The 25,148-nt window shown below is 48.2% G+C and overlaps 1 protein-coding gene across 6 annotated transcripts in view; it reads left to right on the forward strand.

Annotated features, from left to right (window-relative positions):
• Positions 1 to 3,789: 3,789 nt before the first annotated feature.
• Positions 3,790 to 25,148, forward strand: part of Zmynd11 (zinc finger MYND-type containing 11) — a 67,558-nt gene continuing 46,199 nt past the window's right edge. For 5 of the 6 annotated variants that reach the window (XM_048367473.1, XM_048367474.1, XM_048367475.1 and 2 more), the window contains exon 1: positions 3,841 to 3,903. The gene's annotated coding sequence lies outside the window, so the exon portion shown is untranslated. Of the gene's footprint in view, positions 3,904 to 25,148 lie in introns of all 6 variants that reach the window. The other variant, XM_048367478.1, reaches the window with a different exon arrangement.

Raw genomic sequence — 25,148 nt, forward strand, 5'->3', positions numbered from 1 at the left:
GAAAGAAACAGGGAATGAAGTTTTAGGAGCCACTAGTGTGACCCAGTGAAGACTGCCTGGAGCTTGGGTATTGAAAGATATGAGTGCCAACCTCTGTACCACAGAAAGAATAAAAGGAAAAAGTAAAGGTAAAGAGGGAGGGAGGGACGGAGGGAGGGAAGGAGGGAGGTCGATAAGTATTGGTAGCCTAACTCACCCTGCTTATTGTCAAAAACAGTCACTTTCAGTGGTCATAGACTTATTTTACATGGCAAAAGTTTAAACACTAGAATCTAGTGCCTTATCCAAGCTGAGTTACAAAGGGTTATGGGACAGTGTCAATGAATGGGAATTGCCCTTGGAGTTTAGACCCAAAGTTTGTAGTTCCAAAAATCCTGTTTTCTTAAATCATCACAGGAAAGTGAGCAGCACGAAGTAAACTTATTATAGCGTAACTTACACTCCAGAAGGCTAACGAACATTAAAGTAGATAAGGGAAAACCATATCCAGATCCAAAGTATAATACTGGGGACTGTAGGAAACTGTAATTAGCGGAGAGAACAGCATGGAATAAAATTAAAGAATGTTAGGAAAGAATGTAGACTATGCTAGAAAACGCTTCACGGAGGTGCCGGGGGCAATGATGACCTGTAATTCTGGCACTTGGGAGTCTGAGGAAGAGGGATGCAAGTTCAAGGCCAGGAAGACAGAAACCAGACTGAGCGACATAGCAACACTCTGTCTCAGGAAAAAAAGAAAGTAATGCTTTCATTAATCCTGGGAAGGTTCCTGACGCTACAAATGGAATCCTCTGTTAGAAGGATGACTGCTCTTTCTTTTATTATTAAATCACGGTCCTTCTCTTCTTTCGCAGGGACTGAGAATCGGCAGCATATGTAAGCGACGGGAATTCTCGGGCACACATTCCTGCCTGGCTGGAAGATGTGAATTTTAATTCCACCCCTCTGTCTCCTGTGAGAAAGCCCAGGCACCTGGGCCAAGAGGGTCTTTCACAGGGTCCCTCGCCTTCACCAGACACACGTGCCTGCTCTATACACTGTTTCAGTATCCAAATGCTTGTGGCAGTATCTTACATCACAAATCTGTATTTTGCCTATACTGGGCACAGTATAGGAAATCTACTCTGTGACGCTCTTTCTTGGATTGGCGCATTGCAAACTGGGTGGTACTGAGCCCCCGGGCTTCTCAGACTTCTTGGGGTTGGGGCTGCTAAACCAACATGTGATTAACACCACTCCTGTTCTGCAGAGCCAGCAGCTCTGCTCTGTGCTTTATGCACTGAATGTATTATGTATCGATTAACAAACCAGACACAGTGAAGAGTGTAGGCCCTCACCTAAGCTAATAACTGAACATGTGGACCGTGTGGAACTTAGAGTTGGGCTTCATATATATATATATGAATTTTATTCAATTATAACAAGAATAAAATAATATTTTAGAATTTGCAAAAGAGAAAGGGAGGGGATAAGGTAAGGATACACTTGATTGTTTGGGAGACAAACTTTCCACTCCCATTGTCGAATCTGTGCATTCTTTATTCACAGGCTCCAAAAGGCACTCCTGTGTGGAATCTGTGCTGGAAAGGGGTTTGCAGGGTGACCAGTGGGTGAGAGGTGAATATTGTAGGAGTGCCTTATACATGCACTGTTTTGACAAGGGCACAATGAAACCCATCAAAAAGTATGAAGTGTGTGTGTGTGTGTGAAGGTGTCTATGTACAGCATGGAGCGAATTTGATCAAACTGTGTACCACATGCATGGTGTAAACATCACAGTGAAACCCTTTTGTACAATTAACTTATGTTAATACATAAAAAAAAATGAGTGTGAGCCTGCTTGCCCACACGTTTTTTGTGTCTCAGATGCTCTCTTTAGGGTAGAATTTTAAATGTGGGAACCTCTCGGGCCAAATACGTATTAAATAATGTTTAAGTCCCAATACCATAGGAGAGTCCCTAATACTTCAATCCCTTACTAGGCATGTTTGGGGGTGCTTGTTACCCAAACGCCCAGTGGCATCACTGGGAAAGAATCCACCCTGTGAAAAGCATCACCAAGACACGTAGGCATTTCCTCACTAGCAAACTCGAACGTGTCCATGTTTCTTCATAGTTTTTTTTTTTTTTTTATTTAATTCTTCTGTAAGTTCCCTACGGCTTTCGTCTTTGGGGGAGCGGAGTGATACCGGTGTTCATCTTGCTGATGTGACCGAGCTTTCGGGTATCTAAGGACTGGTCCTCTAGTTCTTACTTGTTGCATAAACGGTGTCCTGCTTCCATTTTTGTTCCTCCCCCCCCCCCCCCCTCTCTACTTCGTGAGGGCCACCGGTGTCACCGGCCCGGCCCTGGTAGCTTCACTGGCGAGGTGAGGATAGACTCCCCCAGTCACTGAGGGGTTGCACCAGCCTCCTCTGCGGGGTGGGGGGGCTCTGCGGGGTGGGGGGCCCACCCTTCCTGGGGTTCCATCGATTCCCCTTTCCCCTACTCTCCCCTTCTCCCCACCTGGCGAGCCCTAGAAGGATTGGAAGAGAGCCATTTTGATGTCTCAGGCCTCCTCCTAACCTGCAGGCCCAAGCCCCCCAGGCAGGTGGGGGGGAGGGTGTTGGGGGGATGGGGGGCGTGGGGGGGATGGAGGAGGGAGGGTCGATGGCCACATTCTATACAAGCCCCAGAGGAAATCTGGACACGGGTGACCCAGCTTAGCCGGGTGACACGAGAGGTGGCACCTGTGCAGAACAAGGCCCGGCAGGCCGCCCGCCACGGGCTCGGGGCGCACGCGTGGGCCCGTCCGTGCCCGTCCACCGTGAGCCGGGGGGGGCGGGAGGGAAGGCCGGCCGGCCTCCCCGCGGGTGTCCACGCGTGCCTCCGCGCCCCGGAGGGAGGGAGGGAGGGAGGACCGGGGGAGGGGGGGCGGCCGGGTTCCGATGAAGCCCGTGTAACGCGTGTCCCCGGGGCCGGTCTCCCTCCCTCCCTCCTTCCAGAGGCTTCCTCGGGCTCCCGGGATCGCCGATGGCTCCGCGGGGGCGGGGGGGGGCGGCCCCCACCCCGGTCCTCCCACGCCCCCCCCCACGCCGCCCCCCCCCCCCACCCCACGCCCCGACGGCGGGCGGGCGGGCGCCCGGGCCCGGGCCGAGCCGAACAATGCCGCGCTCGCGTGTGCGCTCTGGGTGCGCGGCGCTCCCGGCCCCCGCGCGCCTGCACGTACGTAGCCTCCACGTGCGTGTGTGTGAGTGTGAGTGAGTGTGCGCGCGTGTGTGTGGAGATGGGGTTCGGGTGTGCGCCCCCGGGAACATGCTGAGCCGACCGAGGGGCGCGGGCCGGGCCGCCGCGAGGTAGGAGCGGGGAGGTGGGGGGGGGGGCGCGCCGGCTCCGGGGCCCGGGCGGGCGGGCGGCGGGGCGGCCCCGGCCCCGAGGTCCCGGGCGCCTCGCGCAGACACAATAAACCCGGGGCGGGCGCGGGGCGCGGGGCCGGGGACCCCGCACGGGCTCGCGGGGACGCCGACCTCCGTCCCCGGGCGGCCCCGGCGTCCGTCCCACCCTCCCCCTCACCCCCACCACGCCGGCCGGCCGCGGGCCGAGGAGACGCGGTGAGTGCGCGGCCCGGGCCCCGGCGCCTTCCCGCCCCGCCGCGCCCCGCGCCCCGCCGCCGGCGAGCGAGGCGTCCCCAACATGGCGCCCCTCGAGTCCGAGCCCTGCGCGGCGGGGCCGGCGGCGGGGCCGGGCGGGGGGAGCCGGGAGGAGGGCGGAGGCCGGCGGGGAGGAGGAGGCGGCGGCCTGCGCGTCCCCCCCGCCCCCCGCGCCCGTCGCCGGCTCAGGCCCGAGAGGCGCCGGGCGGCGGGAAGGAGGCGGCACCGGAGGGGAGGCCGGGCGCGGCGGCGGCGGCGGCGGAGCAGCATAATGGTGGGGACGGCTCGGCGGCGGGGCGCGGGCGGGCGGGCGGGCGGGCGGCGGGCGGCCAGGGCCAGGGCGATGGCGTCGGCGCGGCCCGCGCGGGGCGGCTGCCCGGGCTGCGGCCTCGCGCGCGCGGGCGGACGGGCGGGCGGGCGGGCGGGCGGGCGGCGCCGGCCCCTCGCGCTCGGCCCCTGGCGCTCGGCCCCGGGGGCCCCGGCGGGCGGCGCGGCGCCTCCCCGCTTCGGGCGGCGGCGGCGGCTGAGGCGGCTCCGGAGCCGAGGCGCCCGGGAGGACCGCGCGGGGCCTGCTCGGGCCGGGAAGCCGCGGCGTCGCGTGAGCACCGCCCGCCGGGCCCCGCGCCGCCCCGCCCGGCCGGGCCTACGGGGAGAGGCCGCGGCGCGCGGCCCCCGGGCGTGGGCCGGGCGGGCGGGGGAGCGGGGAGGGGCGGGAGCGGTCGGCGTGGCGGCGGGCGGAGGAGCCGCGGGGCCCGGGCCTCGCCCGCCGCCGCCAGCGCCGCCGCCGCGGGCGGATCGGCTCCCGGGGCGGCCTGGGGAGCCGCGGCCCGCCGGGCCCCGCCGCCCTCGCGGACCCGGGCTGCGGCTCGCCCGAGGGGGCCGGGGTCGGGTGCGGGGCGCGCGCCGTCCGGGGCTGCCGGCGCCCCGCGTCCCGCGTCCCGTCCCGCGCGGGCCGCGTCTTTGTACGGCGGCGCCCTCCCTCCCTCCCTCCCTCCCTCCCGTGGGGCGTGGGCCCCGCGTCCGGGGGCGCTGGGCGCGAGCGCGGAGGGCCCGGCGCCCCGATCCACAGGTCCGCACCCCGGGCGCCCCGCTTCCCCTCGCGGATCCCCGGCCCGCCAGCCACGAAGTTGGGGCCTTCTCCCCCCCCCCCCGAAAAAGGGGCGAGGTCGCCGCGTGGGCGCCGTCCTCGCCGACTCCCTGTCCTGCGGTGGGGGCGGAGGGCGGGTCCCGGGGGCCCGACTCTGGCTGGGGGTTATCGATGTTGCGGTGTGAGCGATTGGCTCCGATTATTGGTTGGAGGTGATCAGTATCTCGGTCATAGCGATTGGTTCCGATCACTGGTTGGAGGTGATCGATATGGCAGTGTGAGCGATTGGCTCCGATTATTGGTTGGAGGTTATCAATATCTCAGTCATAGCGATTGGTTCCGGTCACTGGTTGGAGGTGATCGATGTTGCGTTGTTAGCCATTGGTTGCAATCACTGGTGGGGGGGGGTTATCGATATCTCGGTCTTAGCGATTGGCTCCCATCTCTGGCTGGGGGTTATCGATATCGCAGTGTCATTGATTGGTTCCGATCACTGGTTGGGGGTTATCGATATCGCAGTGTTAGTGATTGGTTCCCATCACTGGTTGGGGGTTATTGATATCTCAGTGTTATTGATTGGTTCTGATCACTGGCTGGGGGTTATTGATATCGCAGTGTCATCGATAGGTTCCGATCACTGGTTGGGGGTTATCGATATCTCAGTGTTATTGATTGGTTCCCATCACTGGTTGGGGGTTATCGATATCTCAGTGTTATTGATTGGTTCTGATCACTGGCTGGGGGTTATCGATATCGCAGTGTTATTGATTGGTTCTGATCACTGGCTGGGGGTTATCGATATTGCAGTGTTAGTGATTGGCTCTGATCACTGGTTGGGGGTTATCGATATCGCAGTGTTATTGATTGGTTCTGATCACTGGCTGGGGGTTATCAATATTGCAGTGTTAGTGATTGGTTACGATCACTGGCTGGGGGTTATCGATATCGCAGAGGGTTTCTGTGCCTTACACCGTGGGTGTTGTTCATGGGGAAACTGAGTTTTCCTTGACACATTCCTTCAGGTGGGCAGTTGCGTTTTGTGGTTGTCCTCACGGGCAGGGTACTTAAACAAGCACTCACTCACCCATGCACACCCATGCTTGCTTCCAGGTTTTCAAGTCCGTCGAGATCATTAGAATCTTGATAGGAAGGCCCCACCTAGCGTGGGCACACTTGGTGGGTATCGCTTGCAGGGTTCAGTGAGTGCCGTGTTTCTGTGAACCCTCACCCTGTGCCCTCTGCCTGCCTTCTCTTTTTTGGATAGTTCAGCAAGTGTATAATAAGAGGCCTGGCCAGTTGGAGCTTAGGATTTTCACATCTATCACAGAAGTGTCCCAGGGTGCCCTGACATTGCTTCCTGGAAGCCCTTAGGTCTGGTGTCAGGTTTTCTCTTTTCTTTCTTTTTTCTTTTTTGGCCAGTCCTGGGGCTTGAACTCAGGGCTTGAGCACTGTCTCTGAGCTTCTTTTTGCCTAGCACTCTTATCTCTTGAGCCACAGCGCCACTTCTGGCTTTTTCTGTATATGTGGTGCTGAGGAACGAACCCAGGGCTTCATGCATGCTAGGCCAGCACTCTACCACTAGGCCATAGTCCCAGCCCCCTTTCGTCTTTCTTTCTTTCTTTTTTTTTTTTTTTTTTTTTGCTTGTCTTAGGTCTTGAACTCAGGGCCTGGACATTGACCCCTGAGCTTTCTTACTCAAGAATTCGCACTCTACCTTACTTGAGCCTCAGCTCCACTCCTGGATTTTTGGTGGTTAATGTTAGGTTTTTTAAAGTAGGTAGCGGGTAAAGGAGAACACCACGCGGTATTCTGGCAGGAAAGAAAGTTTATTACCGAACTGCTGGCCTGTGGCCAAGATGATCCGTGGCCGGAGAGAAGGGAGGGAGAGGGGGAAGAAGAGAGGGGAGAGCAGGGAGAGAAGGGGGAGAGAGAGAGAGAGAGAAGGGGCAACCCCCACCCAGCCCTGCTTTATTTAGGGCAGGGGCAAGGGGTGTGGCCAGGTGGATTAGGAGGTGACCTCTGGGAAAGGGGAGGTAACTGCCTCCAGGTCTGCAGGTTACCCAGGTAACTGGGTGGAGACTTAATGAGGTGGGGGCAGCTACGTGGAGCCCTCAGGGAGAGGACCTAACAGTTAGTTGCAGATAAGTTTTGACTTTTCCTCCCCGAGGCTGGCTTTGAACTGTGATTCTCAGATCTCAGCCTCTTGACTAGCTGGGAGTACAGATGTGAGCCACCAATGCCAGGCTAGTGTCAGACTCTTATTACCTTCATTATCTCTCAGTTGAATCCTCCGTGTATGACATTTAAGCAATGAGGGACATATCTTGGAAAAAAATTAACATGGGTACTTATATGATAGTCCTCACTGAAAACTTTAACCAAGCCTTAACTTAGATTGAATGTTGACTTGCTTTTTTTGGGAGAATGATTAGTTGTTACTGTTTTTTGTTTGTTTGTTTGTTTATTTTTAGTCATTAGAGAGGTAATATGGCAAAGTGATTTTGAAGCCCAGTGGCTTGGCGTTGAATCTCGTGTCATTTTCTAGGAGAGTGGCCTTATGCAAATGACTTAACTTGCCAGGCTTAGCCATAGGGAAACAGGAATGGTAGCACTAGATGACTTATTAAAGCCCTTGAAACAGTGCCTGGCTCCTGAGAGCTACAGGATAGCTGGACACAAGTTGAGCTCCACTCTCCAGTGAATTAGTAGTGTGTGTGTGTGTGTGTGTGTGTGTGTGTGTGTGTGTATTTAGGAAATAGATATCCTCAACAGTATTCTCAACTTCCCTACCATGCTCTAAGCTTGGCTCTCTTCTCCAGTGAGTGATTTAGGTTGGAAGAAAGATGGTGTTTTCTGTCCTTTTGAGGGGTCTTTTCACATTTGTTTACTGTCTTTGCTTTGTTCTGACCGTGTGTGGATTGCATACCCACCGGTGTTTTCTTAAAAGCTCTCGGTCTGAGTGTGGCCTCTTGGAAATAGTAGTCTTAGTGTTGGGTTTATGTACTATCCACTTAACTTTTGAGACCTCCTATGCCCACAACATAGATTTAAGTGACATTCTCAGATCATCAGAAACCGTAGCTTATCATCAGTACATCATTAAATTGAACATTTATCTTCTGTGGAAGTAGTTTTATGTATATATTTTCCGGTTTTAGTTTTTGTTTTTACTATATCATTGCTTTACTTTTCTTAGTGGGCATTACCTCTCTCCCTCCTACATTTCCTCCCTCTCTTTATTCATATAAAAACTCGAAGGAAGGGTAAGTCTATCGTATGCATGGTAGATACTTGTGGATTGTAAGCTCAGTTCTGGAATAATAACGATTAGTGTGGAAAGGGATGAGAATTTACAGTATGGCATGCTCACATATGTGTCTGTCCTGCTGAGTGTGTTTAAACTGGCATAGCCTGCATCTGAATGAGCCCCCCCTCCCTCCCCCTTCCTCTCTCTTTTGCTCAAGGCTAGTGCTCTGCCACATTAGCCACAGCTCTCCCTCCAGCTGTTTGGGTGGTTAATTGGAGGTAAGAGTCTCAAGGACTTTCCTGTTTGGGCTGGCTTTGAATTGTAATCTTCCATTGTCACCCTCCCGAGTAGCTAAGATTACAGGTGTGAGCCACCAGCACCTGCTAAATTTCTGGTTTTTGCATCAATTATCCCGGAAAGTTGAAAATGAGCATGTGTTACACTCCTCAGAGCCATTTACTTGAAACAGTTTTAAGTTTTGAACCATTACTTCCTATCTCTAATGAATAATCCAAATAAACGAAATAACACAGCATGGGAGTTAAATTAGTATTTCTCTTCTACATTTGTTACCTTGCTTCTGTGTAATTGCTTCAGTTGTATGTTCACATATGTTCGAAGCAGATCAGCTGTCAATAGAGAAAAATCGCTTGCCAGTTCTTCATTTCATCATTATGGAAGTGAATTCCTCACTGATTTTTTTTTTTTCCTAAGAATTTTGACAAGAAATAGTAAGCAACTGGTCTGGGTTTAGTCCGCTTCTATTCTTCACACAGGAGCTCTGAGTTACTTTTTTGCAATGCCTGTTTACGGTCAGCTTTTCAAACCATGTGCAGCTCTGTCTTGGCGCAGTGATTGTGGGCATTTGTGACCGGGGCTGGAGGGCCTTCTGTGGCCTTAGCTGCGTTGCTGCCTTTGGCTCCATCTGGGAAATATCTGGGATGTACAGTCTTACAGAGAAATGAGTCCATGTCACGTAGTATCTGCCTGCTCTGCTTAAGCACGGTGCACCGATACTGACTACCTGACCCCCACCCCCATTTTTTGTGCCAGTCCTGGGGCTTGGACCCAGGGCCTGGGCCCCATCACTGAGCTTTTTGGCTCAAGACGGCATCTCTACCACTTAAGCCACAGCTTCCCTTTTGACTTTTTGGTGGTTCAGTGGAGAGAAAAGTCCAGTGCACTACCCTGCCTGGGCTGGCTTTGAACTGTCGTCCTCAGATCTCAGCCTCCTGAGTAGCTAGAATGACAGGCGTGAGCCACCAGCTCCCAGGCTCCGAGCTCACTTTTTTTTTTTTTTTTTTTTAAGCTCAGCATAGTGGTGGTTGTTTTAATTATGGAAAGTTCGTTTGGGACTTTAAAAATATTTATATAGTTCATTACATGCCATGCAGGGAAATTTGGCATTTGTTAGATATGTAACTCAGTTCATCAGATAAATTAGCTATCTAATCTAGTATTTTTTTTGTACATTTTCTATTTGACATTTTGGGTTCTAATTCAGTTTTCTTTAAAGGGAAAGTAGCATTTAGGAAATTTGTTTTAAGGTAAAATGCAGGGTAAGATGTTTTAGCTAGCACTTGTTTGGTAGCAGTAGAGTTTGTTGTTGTGTTTGTTGTTGTTAGGTGCAAACACTTCATTGATTTATTCACACTATTAGGTCGTTATAAAGCATTGGGCGTTTGTCAAGTTTCACATAACTTCAAGTGACAACAGTGTATTTGCTCAGCAAATGGACTGGGAGTTTGCCTTTATGTAGGATAAAAGAGATAAAAGTTATGAGATATTGTTCTATCCATTTTTAAGGGACCATATAGACTCTTGGCTCTTCAGAGAGATGTACGATTGATTGTATGTATTTATGTAAGGCACTGTGTTCCACATGAGTTGGGAGATGTATGTTGCTGAACGTTTGCATACAAAGTGTTTTTGTAAACTGAGTGATGTTTTCTAAACTGGCTTCATTTTAAGTGCTTTTACAGTTCAAGTTACTCTAGAGTTAATCAGTTTCGTATGATCACATTAAAATGTTAGATTTTATTTGCTAACAAGTAGAATATACCCAGTTTGAGTATATTTACTTTATTACTGGATTGTTATTTACAGAAACTTTGCTATGCACTAGACATTTGTGAACTATAACATTATAACTCACAAAATTACTGAAGCTAGTACCATAGAGAAGAAAGTCAGTGTATCTGAGGTAAGATTGCCCCTGAGGTCTTAATAGGACACTGAGTATTCCAGATTTCTTCTAAGTTTTACTTGGAGGTTTGCCATATTTTTTGCTTTCAAGTTATCTTTAGTTATAAAAAAGCATTTCAGATTACTACCTATGCTGTGTGCGTGTGTGTTTATTTTTTATTCTTTAAATAGAATCAAAGAGGGGTTTCAATTTAAAATGCCTGTTTATGTGTTCAGTGCATCTCGATTCCTGTCACTCTTTCCAATATTCTCCTTCATTTACCCCATGCTCACCTAGGCTTAAAATTTTTTTTTTTCTTCTAGTTCTAGGGCTTGAACTCAGGGCCTCGCTCTTTGGCTCAAGGCTGGTGTTCTACCAGACACACACAGCTCCACTTCTGGCTTTTCTTCCTTCCTTCCTTCCTTCCTTCCTTCCTTCCTTCCTTCCTTCCTTCCTTCCTTCCTTCCTTCCTTCCTTCCTCTCCTTCTTCCTTCCTTCCTTCCTTCCTTCCTTCCTTCCTTCCTTCCTTCCTTCCTTCTTCCTTCCTTCCTTCCTTCCTTCCTTCCTTCCTTCCTTCCTTCCTTCCTTCCTTCCTTCCTTCCTTCCTTCCTTCCTTCCTTCCTTCCTTCCTTCCTTCCTTCCTTCCTTCCTTCCCTTCCTTCCTCCTTCCTTCCCCTTCCTTCCCTTCCTTCCTTCCTTCCTTCCCTTCCTTCCTTCCTTCCTTCCTTCCTTCCTTCCTTCCTGTTGCTTAATTGGAGATAAGAGTCTCATGGACTTTCATGTCAGGCTGGCTTTGAACCTTGGTCCTCAGAGCTCAGCTTCTTGAGTAGCTAGGATGACAGGTCAGCCCCCAGCACCCAGCTCACCTATGCTTTTCAAATATGCTTTGTGACGATCGATGCTTTTTCACGGATCTGTTTAAAAATAGAGCTGGAGCAAATGGCTAACCATATGTTGTGTTTTCCAGATATTATTTAAACATGTAACAGAAAGGTAGGCCCCATTAAAAAAAATTACCATTTTTTTTAATATCTAATTTTTTTGGTCTGCTTATATTGAAGTGTATTTGAGACTTAAGTTTAAAAATGAAAGACCTTTCTTCCTGATTTGTGCATTTGATCCTGTGAACGTAAGAGGAAGATACATATAAATACTTTTAAGTGGATTTTCCTATTGAGAGCCTGTCTCCTAACATTAACTCATAACTGGGATTAAAATGCTATTCTAGAAGTCAGGGAAGTACTGTGATTACAGCAGGAGAATAGGCCTTACAGCATTTAAGTGTACTTATACACATAGGTTGCTTTAAAAAACGGTGTAAGCAAGTCTTCTGGAAGCTGGGTTTCCTCATAAACACTGCCTGGGGTAGCACCCTTATTACTATTTATTATGATGGCGATGGCGATGATGAAGACTTCAGCAGTTGTTTACTATACAATTCCGCGTAGTACAGTGTGGAAGTTGTGGTGACCAGTTCATGATAAGGGAACAAGCCCCGGAAGGTGCCATTACCATTACTTTACCCAAGGTCAAACAGATGGAGTCAGGGTAAATGGTTTCAGGAGCGTGAGGAGCCGCCTGTAGTCACTTGTATGAATGTCTCCCCCCTGCCGGGGTCCGGCCGGCTCCTCGGGTCTTTGTACCGCCATAGTGTCACCTGCACAGGGCATGGTGGCGGATCTGCGTCCGGATGTAGGCTAGCAGGTGCCGGGCTGGGATGTGGCTCTGTGCCCGAGTGCTCGCCCAGTGCGCAAAAGGTGGGTTCCACCCCCAGAGCCAGGAAAAGCACGGAGGGAAAGCCGTGCTCCCTGTTCCTGAAAGCGGGAAGTGGAAGGAGAAGACTGTGAAGAGTCTGGACATCCGAACGTTCCATAAGTGACACGGAGTAGTCCCGGCTTCCTTGGCATCGGAAGCCAGCAGGCTGAGGACCAGCTGCAGCTACGTGGCTGGCTTGCTGTCCTCCCGTTGCTTAGGCGGGGCCGGGATGGCCATGAAGGTGCTCACGGGTTCTTGCCGGTCTAGACGGCACTCTCCTGGGCCTTGTCGGGATGGGCCCTTCTGCTCGAGGCCGGCTTGCCCCTGGAGCAGCTGGAGCGGAGTGCCCTTTTCTCTTGGTGCCCGCGTCTGTAGGCTGTGCGCCTTGGGTGGCACAGAGGCGTCGGGCGAAGGCAGGGGTGGACCAGGCCTCAGCCCACCCTAGCACGCACAGCGTGACCATTGCCATGGGACATCACTGTGCTGCTCTCTCCTCACAGCTAGCCAGACCTTTGACAAACCGCGCGCGCGAGGCCCCACAAGATTTCTTCGTTGTCTCTTTGTTGCTTCTTCATTTACCTGTTGATTGCTTTTCTGTCTCAAAACTATACCCGAGAAACATTGTGTGAACAAGTCTTTAGTTAGCAGTTGACGTGGAGTTATCATTTTGACGTGGAGTCTTCTCCAACCAACATAAACTATATTTTAATTGTCCAGCTCTTACAGTAGTGAAAAAGAGGTGGTTGTTTTTCAACCATTACAGTTTTTTTCTTAAATTTGTGAAGAATATAAGTCCAAGGTATTAATTTTTGTACTCTGCTTTATAAATTGCCCTTTTCTTATGGATAGAATACCAAATTTTAATGCCTGGAACTTTCAGTTTGAATAGCTACATATTTTACCACTGTGCACATTTATGTTTTATGAATATGCTTTTAAGACATTTTTCACTTCTGATCAATATTTCAGAAATGACTACATGAATTATATGAAATTTAAATCTTCTACTCAAACGAAACTAGTTTTAGTCTCTGGGCTTTTCAAGTGAAACAAATCCTGAACAATCACCAATCCAATTTAAAGTTGGATATTCACTTGTTCATTTATATGTTAAGCACATGCTAATGAAAATATATTAATATAAGCCTTGCTTGCAGTAGTATTGACTTGTTTTTAGTAATTTTACTGGATTTTTGTTTGTTCTTGCGAGTCCTAGGGCTTGAACTCAGGGCCTACGCACTGTCCCCTGAGCTGCTTTTGCTCAAGGCTAGTATTCTACCACTTGAGCCACAGCGCCACTTCTGGCCTTTTCTGCTTCTGTGGTGCTGAAGAACTGAACCCAGTTCTTCATGCATGCTAGACAAGCACTCTACCACTAAGCCCTTGGATTTTTTTTTTTTAAGTGCTGGGGCCTGGGCATTGTCCTTGAGCTCTTTGCTTAAGGCTAGCACTCTACTACTTTGAGCCACAGTGTCATTTCAGTTTCTAGGGGTTAATTTCCTGCCCAGGCTAGCTTTGAACCACGGTCCTCAGATCTCAGCCTCCTGAGTAGCTAGGATTACAGGCATGAGTCACTGGCGCTTGGCTTGACTGCACCTTTTACAAAATATGTGCCTTGTACAGTATATTTCTGGTATATCCTCAGACCTTCAGCTGTAAGTCTGAGAATCATACCTGTGAGGTTTGTATCTGAATAACAGAAGGTATGTTTAACATTCATAAAGCACCGGGGTCTACCTCACCATTAGGAAGCAGACAGCAAAAACCACATCTGTGGATTTCCTAAAGGAACAGAATATCAAAATAACTTGAAAAAGAACTTCTAGACTGCCACTCTACCACTAGACTAGAGTCAGCCCTCCATCCCCAGGAAAGCATCCCCAAATACAGCCTGAAGGCTTTTCAGTTTTCTCTGAGGTGTAGCCATTGTTATGGGAGTAGATCTAGGAAGATGGTTATCAGAGGTGGAGGTGTGGTTGATCTGACTTGCTGTAATCCCTGGTCCGGTGCTGTGTGTGGAGACGGTGTTCCGGAGGTGGGCTGCTGTCTAACTTGACTATCCCCAGAGAGGAAAAGGTAAGTAAGTCTGCTCACGCTCCCTTTCCTTCTGTTTGGGATTATAATACTGCCGCCATCCTTCGGGGTCTGTGCTTGGTTTACTTGCTCGTTTTAACCCTACTGATCCCAAACTTGGATGTTTATTTTACATCACCTAGGCCTTGTGTTTCTTCCTTCATCTAGCTGTTGTTAATGCATAATTGGCAATATTAAGTCTCCAGCTTAGTATTCCCCCCAGGGTGGGTTGACATCTGAGGTTTCTGTCGACTTGTGCCATCTGACCGCCATCATCCCAGTGACCCAGCCCCTCAGTTTTCCTTGTGGACTGTTGGAAATCTCTTCGCATTTCACTGTCATTAACCTTCCTGGTTTCTTGACCTGGGCACACTGGCTTTCGGGAGGTGCTCCCTGCGCCCATCCGGGCAAGCTTTTGTATCCTAGCCGTGACGTAGGCGATGACCATTTTTTAATTTCCATACACAGGCTTGTTCTAGAAAATAGCTGGTTTCATAGACTACAGTTAACAGTCTATTTTAGTTTCTTGGTGACTGATTCTTTTCTCTTCCCCAAAGCAGTTGAGTGTATTTCTTGACCATGCAGCAGAAATCAGAAATGATACCCCACCCTACTTGACTTTGCCAGACTGCAGGAGATCTAGGGGCGCGCATCTTCGGTGCCTGCCGTTGCCTGGGTCCACTTGGCCTGGCACTTCAGAATGTCTACCATAATTGTAGGGCCTCATTGCATTCGCTGTTTAGTGAAATATTTAAGGCATTTCCAAAGGCATCGCACACGCTGGGATCGGCTTTGTCTCCCTGAGGTGGCGCCACACCTGCTGGGCAGGGCTGGGTTGACCCCAGCTGTGCAATCTGCATGCTGTTGTCCGTGGCACTGCAGCCAGGAGCCCCGCCCTGCCTGTTCTCCGGGGTGTAGGTTTGCTGGTTGTCTAGAGACTTCCTACTGCTCGCTCATGCGTAATGAAACGAAACCCTCACCATCATGTGTCTTTTATGTGGAATGGATTTTTTTAATCTGGTTTATACTGCAGTATATAGATGCCTGTACTGTTCTACCTGTTCCATATTTTTTTGCTATTACAAATAGCATTACAGGAATAACCAGTCTGTGTATATGTGTGTGTGTGTGTGTGTGTATTTACCAGTAAGAACAAAACATACAGTTTTGCTGGTTGTCAATCGCCCTATTACCTTCCAGAAAAATGATGACGTGTTGTCTTCCCACCAGTGGAGTGTGTGAACACTGTCACTCCTGGCTTGCAGGACTGGAGAGGTGCATGTGCGCCTGGTTATGTATCAGCTGTCCCTGGCCACCTGCCTGTATCGGTCGTTCTGTATGTCCCTCGAATGACGTTATAAATATCTAAATGGCCCTTGGCAGGAAAAAAAGCTCCCAACACCACTACAGCCTCCATGCCACACACTTGGAGTTTTGCTACTCTAATAGTTAGACACAGTATAGTAAGTGTAGTAGCGTTAAAGTAGCTCATCTCTAATTGTGAGAGAACATAAAGCATCTTTTTTGCAAGCTGACAGGTCTCTTGCGTTGTATTTGTTTGTCCTTACGATTTGCTTTACCTTTTCTGTTGTTCTTCCCCCCTTTTCCTGAAATTTTAGAAGTTCTTTACGTATTGAGGATATGTCTTTTATTTATAAGTTGCAAATATTTCTTACATGTTTACTCATTTGCCGTGTCATTTATATTTTTGCTGTGTTCGTGGTGTATCGGAGACATGCTGATCTTGGAGCTGATCTCACCCTCTGGTCTGGAACTTGCCTCCTCGATCAGGCTGGTCCTAGACTCCTCATCCTCTTACCTCAGCCTCCCACATGCTGGGACTACAGGTGTAATGCCCTAGCCTGGACACGCAGATGTTTTAAACATGCTGCTGGTTCTGTTTTAGGTTTTGTAGGAGTTGTTTGTTTGTTTGTTTCTTTTTGGTTGTTGTTTTGGGTTACTGTTTTGGGATAGTCAAGTTCATCAGCCTTTGCCCATTTGCTTTGCTTCTAGATTTTGAGTCATGGGTTGAAAAATAAAATTTCATTCTCTGGCTTTCCAGGCATTTACCCTTTTCTTGTAGTACTTGATTTCAATTTCATTCTTTTGAGTGTTTTAGGATATGTAATGGTATCTGTTGTCTCTACTGTCCTGAGCAGGAGTAGTTTTACTTCGTTTTTCTCCTCCAGTTCTTTTTTCCTTCTGCTTGCCTTCTTTGGAGTACCATTTGTAATGCAGTATCAAATAAGAATTGATATACTTAAGCTTTTTAACTTTTCCTGTGTCAACCAAACTTCCTAACATGTTCCCATACTCTGATATCTTTGAGACTAACACATATGTACTTAAGTGCTTGCTCTCAGCCAAGTACTTTTTCAGTATCTTCAGAGACAACCATATTCCTCCTAGATCTTCTGATATTAATCATATCTTTTAATGTTAAACCGTCATTGCATCCTTGGAATCTTCCTTGTTAATATGCCATTTGCTAGAGTTTTGTGTAAGATCTTTGCATGGGCATCAGCTCATTGGTGGGTTGTGATTTGCATGTCAGCTGGGGTAGGGAATTGTGTGTTGTGTCCGAGGTGGTTGTCCGGTGTACCGGTTATGTTCTCCGGGACGTCACCCTGTTGCTCTGGGATTCACTGGGATTCTAAATCACCGGAGGATCTATGTGACCAAAATGTCTTCAGTCTCCCTTCACTGGGTGGTCATTTGGACGGGTTAGAAGTCGCGGCTGGAAAGTTTTCCCTTAGACTTCAGGAGGCATTTCCTTACCATTCCGCAGTTCCCACACTGCAGCTGGGAAATGCGACAAAGCTTCACTAGAAGACCTCTTTCCATCAGCTACAACCATCACAGAAGTTTGTAATTCCCGCTTTTTCATATCTAGCCTTGTGATTTTTCCAGCCTGCATGCTTTGGTTTTTCCTTCAGTTCATATGTTGAACTCTTGATAAGCCCTTTCGTTGACAGATACCTATTTTTCAGTGCAAGGTATTTATTGTGAATTATTTTAGGTATATTTTCTGCTAGTTGTTTTCTCTTTTCAAAACCCTTGCTATCCACAAGTTGTATCACTCCAACTTTCTTTTTTCTCTGTTGCACAAGGTGAATGATTTACCACTTGAGCCACAGCTCTGCTTCTAACTTCTTGGTGGCTGATTGGGGAAACGGGTCTCCGTAGCTGGCTTCAGGCCATGATTCTCAGATCTTGGCCTCCTGAATAGATAGGGTCACAGGCAAGAGCCACTGGCACCAAGCTATGGATCACTTTTACTTGCTTTCCATTTACCAAATCTCAAGCACAGTGCCACAGATGTGAGACAGCTAGAAATGCTTGGTGGCTGTCACTGATGACCACCACGCGGCCTTGACCACGTGGCCTTGACCATGCGGCCTTGACCACTCAGGCTAAAGCGGCTTCCGGCGCCTCCCCAGGCAAGTAAGTGACTTCTGACAGGGATGCCGGGTCCATTCCGCGGAGGGAGAACCTGACTGCCATGCCGGACAAAAGTGAGTGAAGTTGGACGGCACCCAGCTCACAGTGGGCGAGTGACCCTACATGGAAGAGCCGGAGGGCTAAGAAGTCTTGGGGGGGGGCGGGGGAGATAGACCTTCATGACTGAATTTGCGATGGATTCTTCGGTAAAACACCATAAGTACCGTACGGCTTAACAGAAAAATAATCCAGTTGAAAAACGGGCAAAGGTCATGCATGCCGCACTGACATTTGTGCTGAGGAGATGTTCGCTTACCCAGGAATTCCAGGACGGGACCCTCAACGCCACGAGAGGTTAGGACACTGAAACCAAAACCACAGTTTCCGCCAACCCCACGCTATCCCGCAAATATCCCCAAATGCCTGGGATTTTAACATGAGAAGTAAAAGGTGAAAAATAGGGGGAGGTAGCGATGGGGGGACGGGAAATGCTTGCCTATCATAGAGTGTGACTGTGAAGCAATACAGCCGCTGGGGGGAAGTTTGCTGATTCACTGAAAGGCCCAGCTTGGAAGGATTGTGTAATCTAGTAATTGCACTCGTGGTACATACACAAAGGAATTGAAAGCAGACACTTCTAGGCCAGTGTTTGTGATAGCCCCAAATTAGGAACCCCAGTCATCTGTCCACAATACAAACCAAAGTGTGATACATATCTATAAAAGTATGACTTAACTCCCAAAACAACTGAAGAGGATCTGATAACATGTTACAGTAGGGAGGAACCTTGGAAACATGGTGCCAAGTGAAATAAACCAGACACAAAAGGCCAAACGTGTGAGTCCACTCGTGAAATCATCTTGAATAGGCAGATTCACTAAGAGTACACTTGAGGATACTAGAGGTGGGGAGGAGAGAAAAATGGGGACTTATTATTTAATGCTAGTGGAATTTGGGATGATGAAACTGTTGTACAGGGATGATGTGATACTTACAAAACACCCCATGCAGTTCTTACCACTGAAGTGTGTAATCAGGTGAGTTGGAAAAACTCAGAATGTTATATACTAAAAACGGTTGAGTTGCACATTTTCATATTTGTGAATTGCATGGTATGTGATTGTAGCTTAGAAAATCTGCCTTCCAAAACAGCACTGACATTTCCCCATCCGTCATTTAATCTCACGGCGTCCTCCGTCAAATCGAAAGTCTGTTTTCTAAGTTGCTGTGACTGGAAAATGGCTTGACTCCGCCAAAACTGATACTGGTGCCTTATTTTGAGGTATTAACAGGGGAAAAGCTTAGTCTGACTTAAGAGAAGGGGATTTGGGGACGTAATTAGGATGAGATCGTGTCCTAACGCATTATCTGCGAATGAGGACTGGTGGCTTTGGAGGAAAGGGGGAGAGCTCCAGGCCGGCTGCCCGCTCGCCTCAGGGTGCTCTTCAGGGTCTCAGCTAGGGACTCTGCTGCCGGCGAGGTTCCACCTTGGAACAGCGAGTCCAAGCGGACCTTTTGTTGCAACTCATCCATCCTGCAGCAAAGTAGACCGAAACGCTTGAACAAAAGACAAGCATATTAAAAAGCCTGATCAAGGGTTTACTATGGCCAGTGTCACCGTCCAGAGTCTTGATGAGTACGTTGCCTAGCGATATTTCCTGCTTTTAATCTAATGCACTTTACTCACAAAAGCAAAACCACAAAGTCCTAACAGAAAATCCACATTCAGGACTCCTGTTCTTCCAGTCCTGCAGTTCCGGCGTTGCTGGGTGTGTGCAGCACATAGTCATGTGATTGTTTCAGAGGGTGCTGGTGGAGATGGTTGAGATGGAACCCACTGAAGACTCCGCAACCAGCCGTTTGTTTTTATGGGTTAGCTTTATAGTTGTAGTTCTGTGTAGAGTTTGTGTGAGTTTTAATAATGAAAATTGCAGGGCAGTAACACAAGGCCCAAAAAGCACACTGATTCTGATTATAAAAATTTATGAGTGAAATGCAATTTTGTTGATGAGAGAAGTCAGTAAATTATGCTGGTTTCTGTTTGCCTCTTCGGAAAAACATTCTATCATCTCATTTAATACCATATTGAAGAAGAAATTCCACTTCTCTAGTGAGCATGCAAAGAGCTTATAAGTTACTTTGCTGTCCTGTAATCCTGGCTACTCAGGAGGCTGAGATCTGAGGATCAAGGTTCAAAGTCAGCCCAGGCAGGAGAGTCCATGAGTCACTTATCTCCGATTTAACACAGAAAAAGTTGTAAGTGATGCTGTGGCTCAAGTGGTAGAGTGCTAGCCTTGAGCAAAAAGAAGCTCAGGAACAGCACCCTGGCTCTGAGTTCAAGCCGCAGGACCAGTTTTTTTTTAAAAAAAGGAATAGGCCCATAAATTATAAGAATTCTTGTTAGGTTTCTCAGGGAAGTGAGGCTGCATGGACAAATTAAAGAGACAATGGGATGGGCAGACACAAAGAAAATGCAGATGGAGATGAAGGGGTGGGGTGGGTGGGTGGGGTGGAGAAGGGCGAGCTGTCATTGATTCCCTGCTGGAGGCCAAGTGCTCTCCCCACAGTTCTGAGGTTTAGTTCCAGGTGCTCAGCCAGGATCCCACAGTGAATGGGGGGGGTGGGGGGGAGTCCCTTTGTGCTTTTGGAGCATTGGGTGGGTGTGTGGAGAGCCGGGGAGGAGCCATTTTCAAATACTCCTAAGCATTCTGTTTCAGAAGAAGTGATTTGAGGCTCTGGCAGGTTCTAGAACAAGAAGTGTCTCCAGCGTTGTCACATTCAAGTGTTAGAAAGTTAAAGAAAATGTTGAAAGAAGCCAGAGGATGAAAAACACTTAGTATGGAGGAGCAGACTATTAAGTCAATATACAGAAATTAACTACCTTCTTATATGCCAAAAGTGAACAAGTATAACTGAAGATAAAACCCATTACCACTTACATTAACATCCCTAAGTGAAATGCTTTAGTGGAAGTGTAACATTATATATATATAGAGAGAGAGAGAGAGAAAGAATACCAGATTCTGATAATAGTTACGAAAGAATTCAGTGAATAAGAGTTAATGTTCATGGATGGGATGACCCAATATTGTCATGATGTCAGCTCTTACCACTTTGATGTGCAGATTTAATGCAGCTCTCTCCAGAATCTTAAGTTGTTGCATGGGTATAAACGAACTGACCATAAAATTTACATGAAGAGGGGAAAAGACTTAGAATAACCAAGATATAATATTGAGAAATAAAGAAGAGGCACAGTACCTAACTTCAGGGCTTCCTTGGGAGCTTCATTCATCAATACCTACCAATGTGCCATGGTGAAAGACCAGATAAGTCAGTGGACTGGGGTTAGAAGGCCCAGACAGACCAAGGAAAGTCAGCTCTTTCGGTCAGGAAATCATGGCAGCACCATGGAGCGTAGCTGGCCTTTTCAAGAAACGAAGCCAGAACCACTGCGGGTTGGCAGTCTTTCACAACAATTACCCGAGAATCGCTCACAGATCTCAATTGCAGAACCATTCAATGCAAAAGGGAAAAAAAAGTGATAAGTTGGAACTTATTAAACTGTTGCTTTGCAATATTGTCTAGAGAATGGGAAGAATAAAGCATCGACCTGGAGAAGGTCTTTCTGAGAGGCGTCTGATAAGGACTTTAAGATATACAAAGCACACCTTACAGTAAGAAAATGAGAAGTCCATTAAAAGTGGGCAGCAATGTGTCTGCTGAAGTAGAAATGGTGATGAAGAAGGAAGACCTGTTCATCATGTGTGATGAGAATTGAAATCCAAGTATGGGGGGCGATGTTAGTGCGTGCCTCTTGCCAAAATCCACATGCTGGGAAACACGTGGAGCAGCAGGAACTCTGGTTTGTGGCTGATGGAAGTGCAGGGTGGTGGGGGGTCGTTTTGGAAGATGGCTTCTAGGTTGGTTTAACAAAAACCCATACCTTACCATTCATTCTCCCAAGCATGCTCTTCAGTATTTACCCCAAGCGGGCCGAGAAGTTACGGGCTCACCAAAACTTCCACGTGCAGTTCTATTTATTTCTTTGTTTTTGCTAAAATTGTTATGCAACCAAGTGGCCTTCAGGAGGCAAGTGGTAAATAAACGGCTCCATCCAGCCAGCAGAATATTACTCAGTGCTAATGAAAAAGCTATCAAGCCCATGAGAAGACTTGGAGGCAAGTCAAGTGCCTATTGTGGAGGGAAAGTCAATACGCAAAGGCCGTGCGGTTCCAGCTGCATGGCATTCTGGGAAAGGCAGAACTGAGGCACGAGTGGTTGCCGGAGTCCATGAAGTGTGCATGGGTGATTTTAAAGGCAGTGTTTGCTTGTCGGTCATTTTACATGCGGGAGCCCCACGGTCCACGTAACGCTCCGAAGCAAAGCCGCGGACCTGGGGCGGCAGTGCCGTGCCCTGGGGGTCCCTTGATTCTGACAGCGTTGCCGGTGTCCCGGACGTGTTGCTAGGGATGTGCTTGCGTCTGCGTGGGGTCTGCGGGAGGAGGGAGGGCTCTGTGTTTGATGCTCAGTGTTGGCGGGGGCGGTGTGCATGCCTATCAAACCCAGTGCCCAGGAGCAGGTCGCAGGTAAGCCCTGTCTCCACACCAAGTCCAGCCAAACCAACCCGTTAGTAGATTACTGTTAATCAAAAAATTAGTTCCAGCTAGACTACAGCCATACTTAAAAAATAAGTTATAAAAGAAACTCAACTACAAATGCTTCTGTTTCCCGATCTGAGTGTGACAGTGCGTACACTCAGAAGAAAAGTAATTATAAAGAAAGGCATCTAGATTTTCGTGTCATTTAATGCGTAAAAGGCACTTCATGAGTAACATTAACTATATCAACATGTGTATGTGGGTACACACACTTTTATATAAGGTTATGCACACAATCAGAAGGTGGTTTGAAATGGCTTGTAAATTTTAAAGGATTTGTTTTGGTGTAACAGGGAAATAGAAAGAGAAGCCTTTCCTGCTCCCTCCGAAGGGCGATCGCTGCCTGGAGCTTGGGCTTCATCTTCACACCGCCGTGCTAGCGGACTTCCGTGGCGAGTTTCATAGCACTCTAGGTGCGGTGGGATGCACACTGCAGCGGTAGGCTTCGACCCCGCGGGCCCCGGTGGTCACACCTGTCACCCAGCCAGTCGAGGTGGAGATGGGGGAGGATTGCAGTTCCAGGCCAGCCTGCGAACAAGAACTCTGTGAGATCCTATCACAACCCCCCAAAACTCTACGTGTTGGTGTGCACCTGCCGTCGCCCCAGATAAGGAGGGACGTGCAGATAGGAGGACTGCGGTCCAGCTAGACCTGGGCACAAAGCAAGACCCTGCCGCAGAAAGCCGGAGCCCGAAGACTTGAAGGTGCGGCTCAGTGGTCTAGGGCCTGCCGCACCGGTGCAAGGCTCCCAGTTCACACTTCGGGACTGAAGAAATGATTAAAAAATGGTTTAAATTTGATCTTGAAGATGCTCTAGAATTAAAAAAAAAATGCCAGAGGCTTGAGACTACCACCAGAAAAAAGAAAATCAAAATACACCGACACAGTGCCCACTCCTGCCGTCTCCATCTGTTTTCCTGTTCTTCGCATTATACCAAGCGCTTTTACATCCACCTTCCCGTCCCCCGTCCCCCATCCTCCCCCCCCCAAGCCACACATTAATTCTGCTTATTCAAAAACTTTCCTAGCTTTTCCCTGTTTGTGTGTAAATGTGCAGATAGGAAGCAGGAGCCTGCTGTAGACTTAAGGACTGCAGAGACTATCGGTATCACCTGGAGGCTTATTAAAGTCACTTGGAGTTGTTTGATATGTTTTCAGCTCCGGGCCCCTTGAGGACAGCCAAGGAGCCAGTTACCGAGGGTCTGTTACATCCCTCCAGTGTGCTGGAACAGGAGAAGGGTGAAGACTGTTAATGACTTCTACAAATCTTCTCATCTTTTCTTTTTGATGTCTCAATGTTTGATGAAACATAAATGAAGCCTTACTCTGGGGTCTTGTTACTTATATAATATGTAACTTACATAACTTGATAGTTTCATATTGGGGTTTTAGCATGTTTGAAAGTATGCTAAACACCTTGGAAAACATTAAATGATAATCATGAGATGTCCTTAGTTGAATTCAGGATTTTTTATCTCAGGCACTTTTGTAAAAGTAAAGGAGATGACTTAAGTGAATTAGGGACTTCTTTTGAGGAATTTATCATCACACGAAGGGCAGATTTGAAAAAAAAAAACGAAGCATCAATTTCCATTAGCGTACAAAAGACAATTAATTGAGTTTGATTTAGCTTGATTCCGGAAGCAGAGGTAGCTCTGGGAAGATGTCACTCCAGTAAGCTGCTGGGAGCAGTGTGTCAGACGTCTATCCCTTCGCGGAAGTAAGCTAAGGGGCGGAGGTTCGGGCATGTTTAGGAATGGTAAGTAATACTGGTAATACAAATACATTCTGGTAAAAACAGCACCTTAAGATTGTTCCTGTCTATTGATTTAATATCCAATTGCTGTTCATTTCCTGTGTCCGGCACATTACTCATGATATCTAGTAGATGAGAGGAGGATTTTCGGTCTGCTTGAATCTGCATCCGGAGAGCACCGGAAAGTGGCTAGTACATAACCAGTGTAAGTGAAATCTAGGAATGAATGCATTTGCCTTTCTAGGAAAGGAGAATCTAAGTGGTTGTATTTCAGAGATCTTGTTTTATTCGGTGGAGCTTATTTTGAGACTGGCAGGGTGCCCCAACCTTCGTGGTATTCACCTGGCTGCATTTCCCTCTCCGGGGTGGTGTTCCACGTGGGCTCTTGTTTTTTGTGTTTTTTTTTTTTTCCACGTGGGCTCTTGGGAGGAGTGCCTCTCCCTCTCTGTAGTCCACCTGTAACATAGGTGGATCTTGGAGAGCTTGGTTGTAACTGTACATCTGTTCTCCTGACGTGTAGCGTTGCACCATCGTTTAACCTTACCTTTAGTAATTTCTAGGAACAGGCGACACCACCTTTAGGGCTTTTACAACTTCATCCTCACCACTCTTGTGATTTTTACAGTGTGTTTTATAAGTAACGAGGCTTGCTTATTTAGTATGCTTAATGTTATTTTGGAATGTTTTGTAGTTATTCTTTACGTAGCTGTGAAAAATGTTTATATACCTTTTTTGAAAGCATAATTTGCAAGTGGAATCATATGTTGTCTATAACTTCGTATTTTTTCTAGTGTTCTAACGATTGCAGTGTGCATCCTTAATTTACCATTACCCCACTTGTATTAATATAACACCATCTCACACAAAACATAAAAATGTACTGTGATACAATCCTGTCATACTTCTGCCTTTGATATAAGCCCATTGGCACCTGTCAGTTATTCCCTTGGTTTTGTTTTAATTAGTTAATTAATGTTTTCTGTCCTGGGGCTTGAACTCAGGGCCTGGACTCTTTCCTTGATCTCTTGTGCTCAAGGCCAGCACTCCGCCACTTTGAGCCACAGCTGCACTACTAGTTTTCTGGTGGTTAATTGGAGATAAGCGTCTCACAGACTTTCCTGCCTGGGCTGGCTTCCAACTGTGACCCTGGGATCTCAGCCTCCTGAGCGGCTAGGAGGACAGGCGGGAGCCCCCAGAGCCTTGGCTGCCTTTGTTTTGGACAATTCTCTTTTGAGTGGGTTTAGAAAAGTCGCATTTCTAAAGTCTAAAAACAAAGCATTACTGATGTTTAGGATACGGTCGGGTTTGGGGATG

Source organism: Perognathus longimembris, chromosome 18 (genome assembly GCF_023159225.1).
Source record: "Perognathus longimembris pacificus isolate PPM17 chromosome 18, ASM2315922v1, whole genome shotgun sequence".
Taxonomy (NCBI): Eukaryota; Metazoa; Chordata; class Mammalia; order Rodentia; family Heteromyidae; genus Perognathus; species Perognathus longimembris.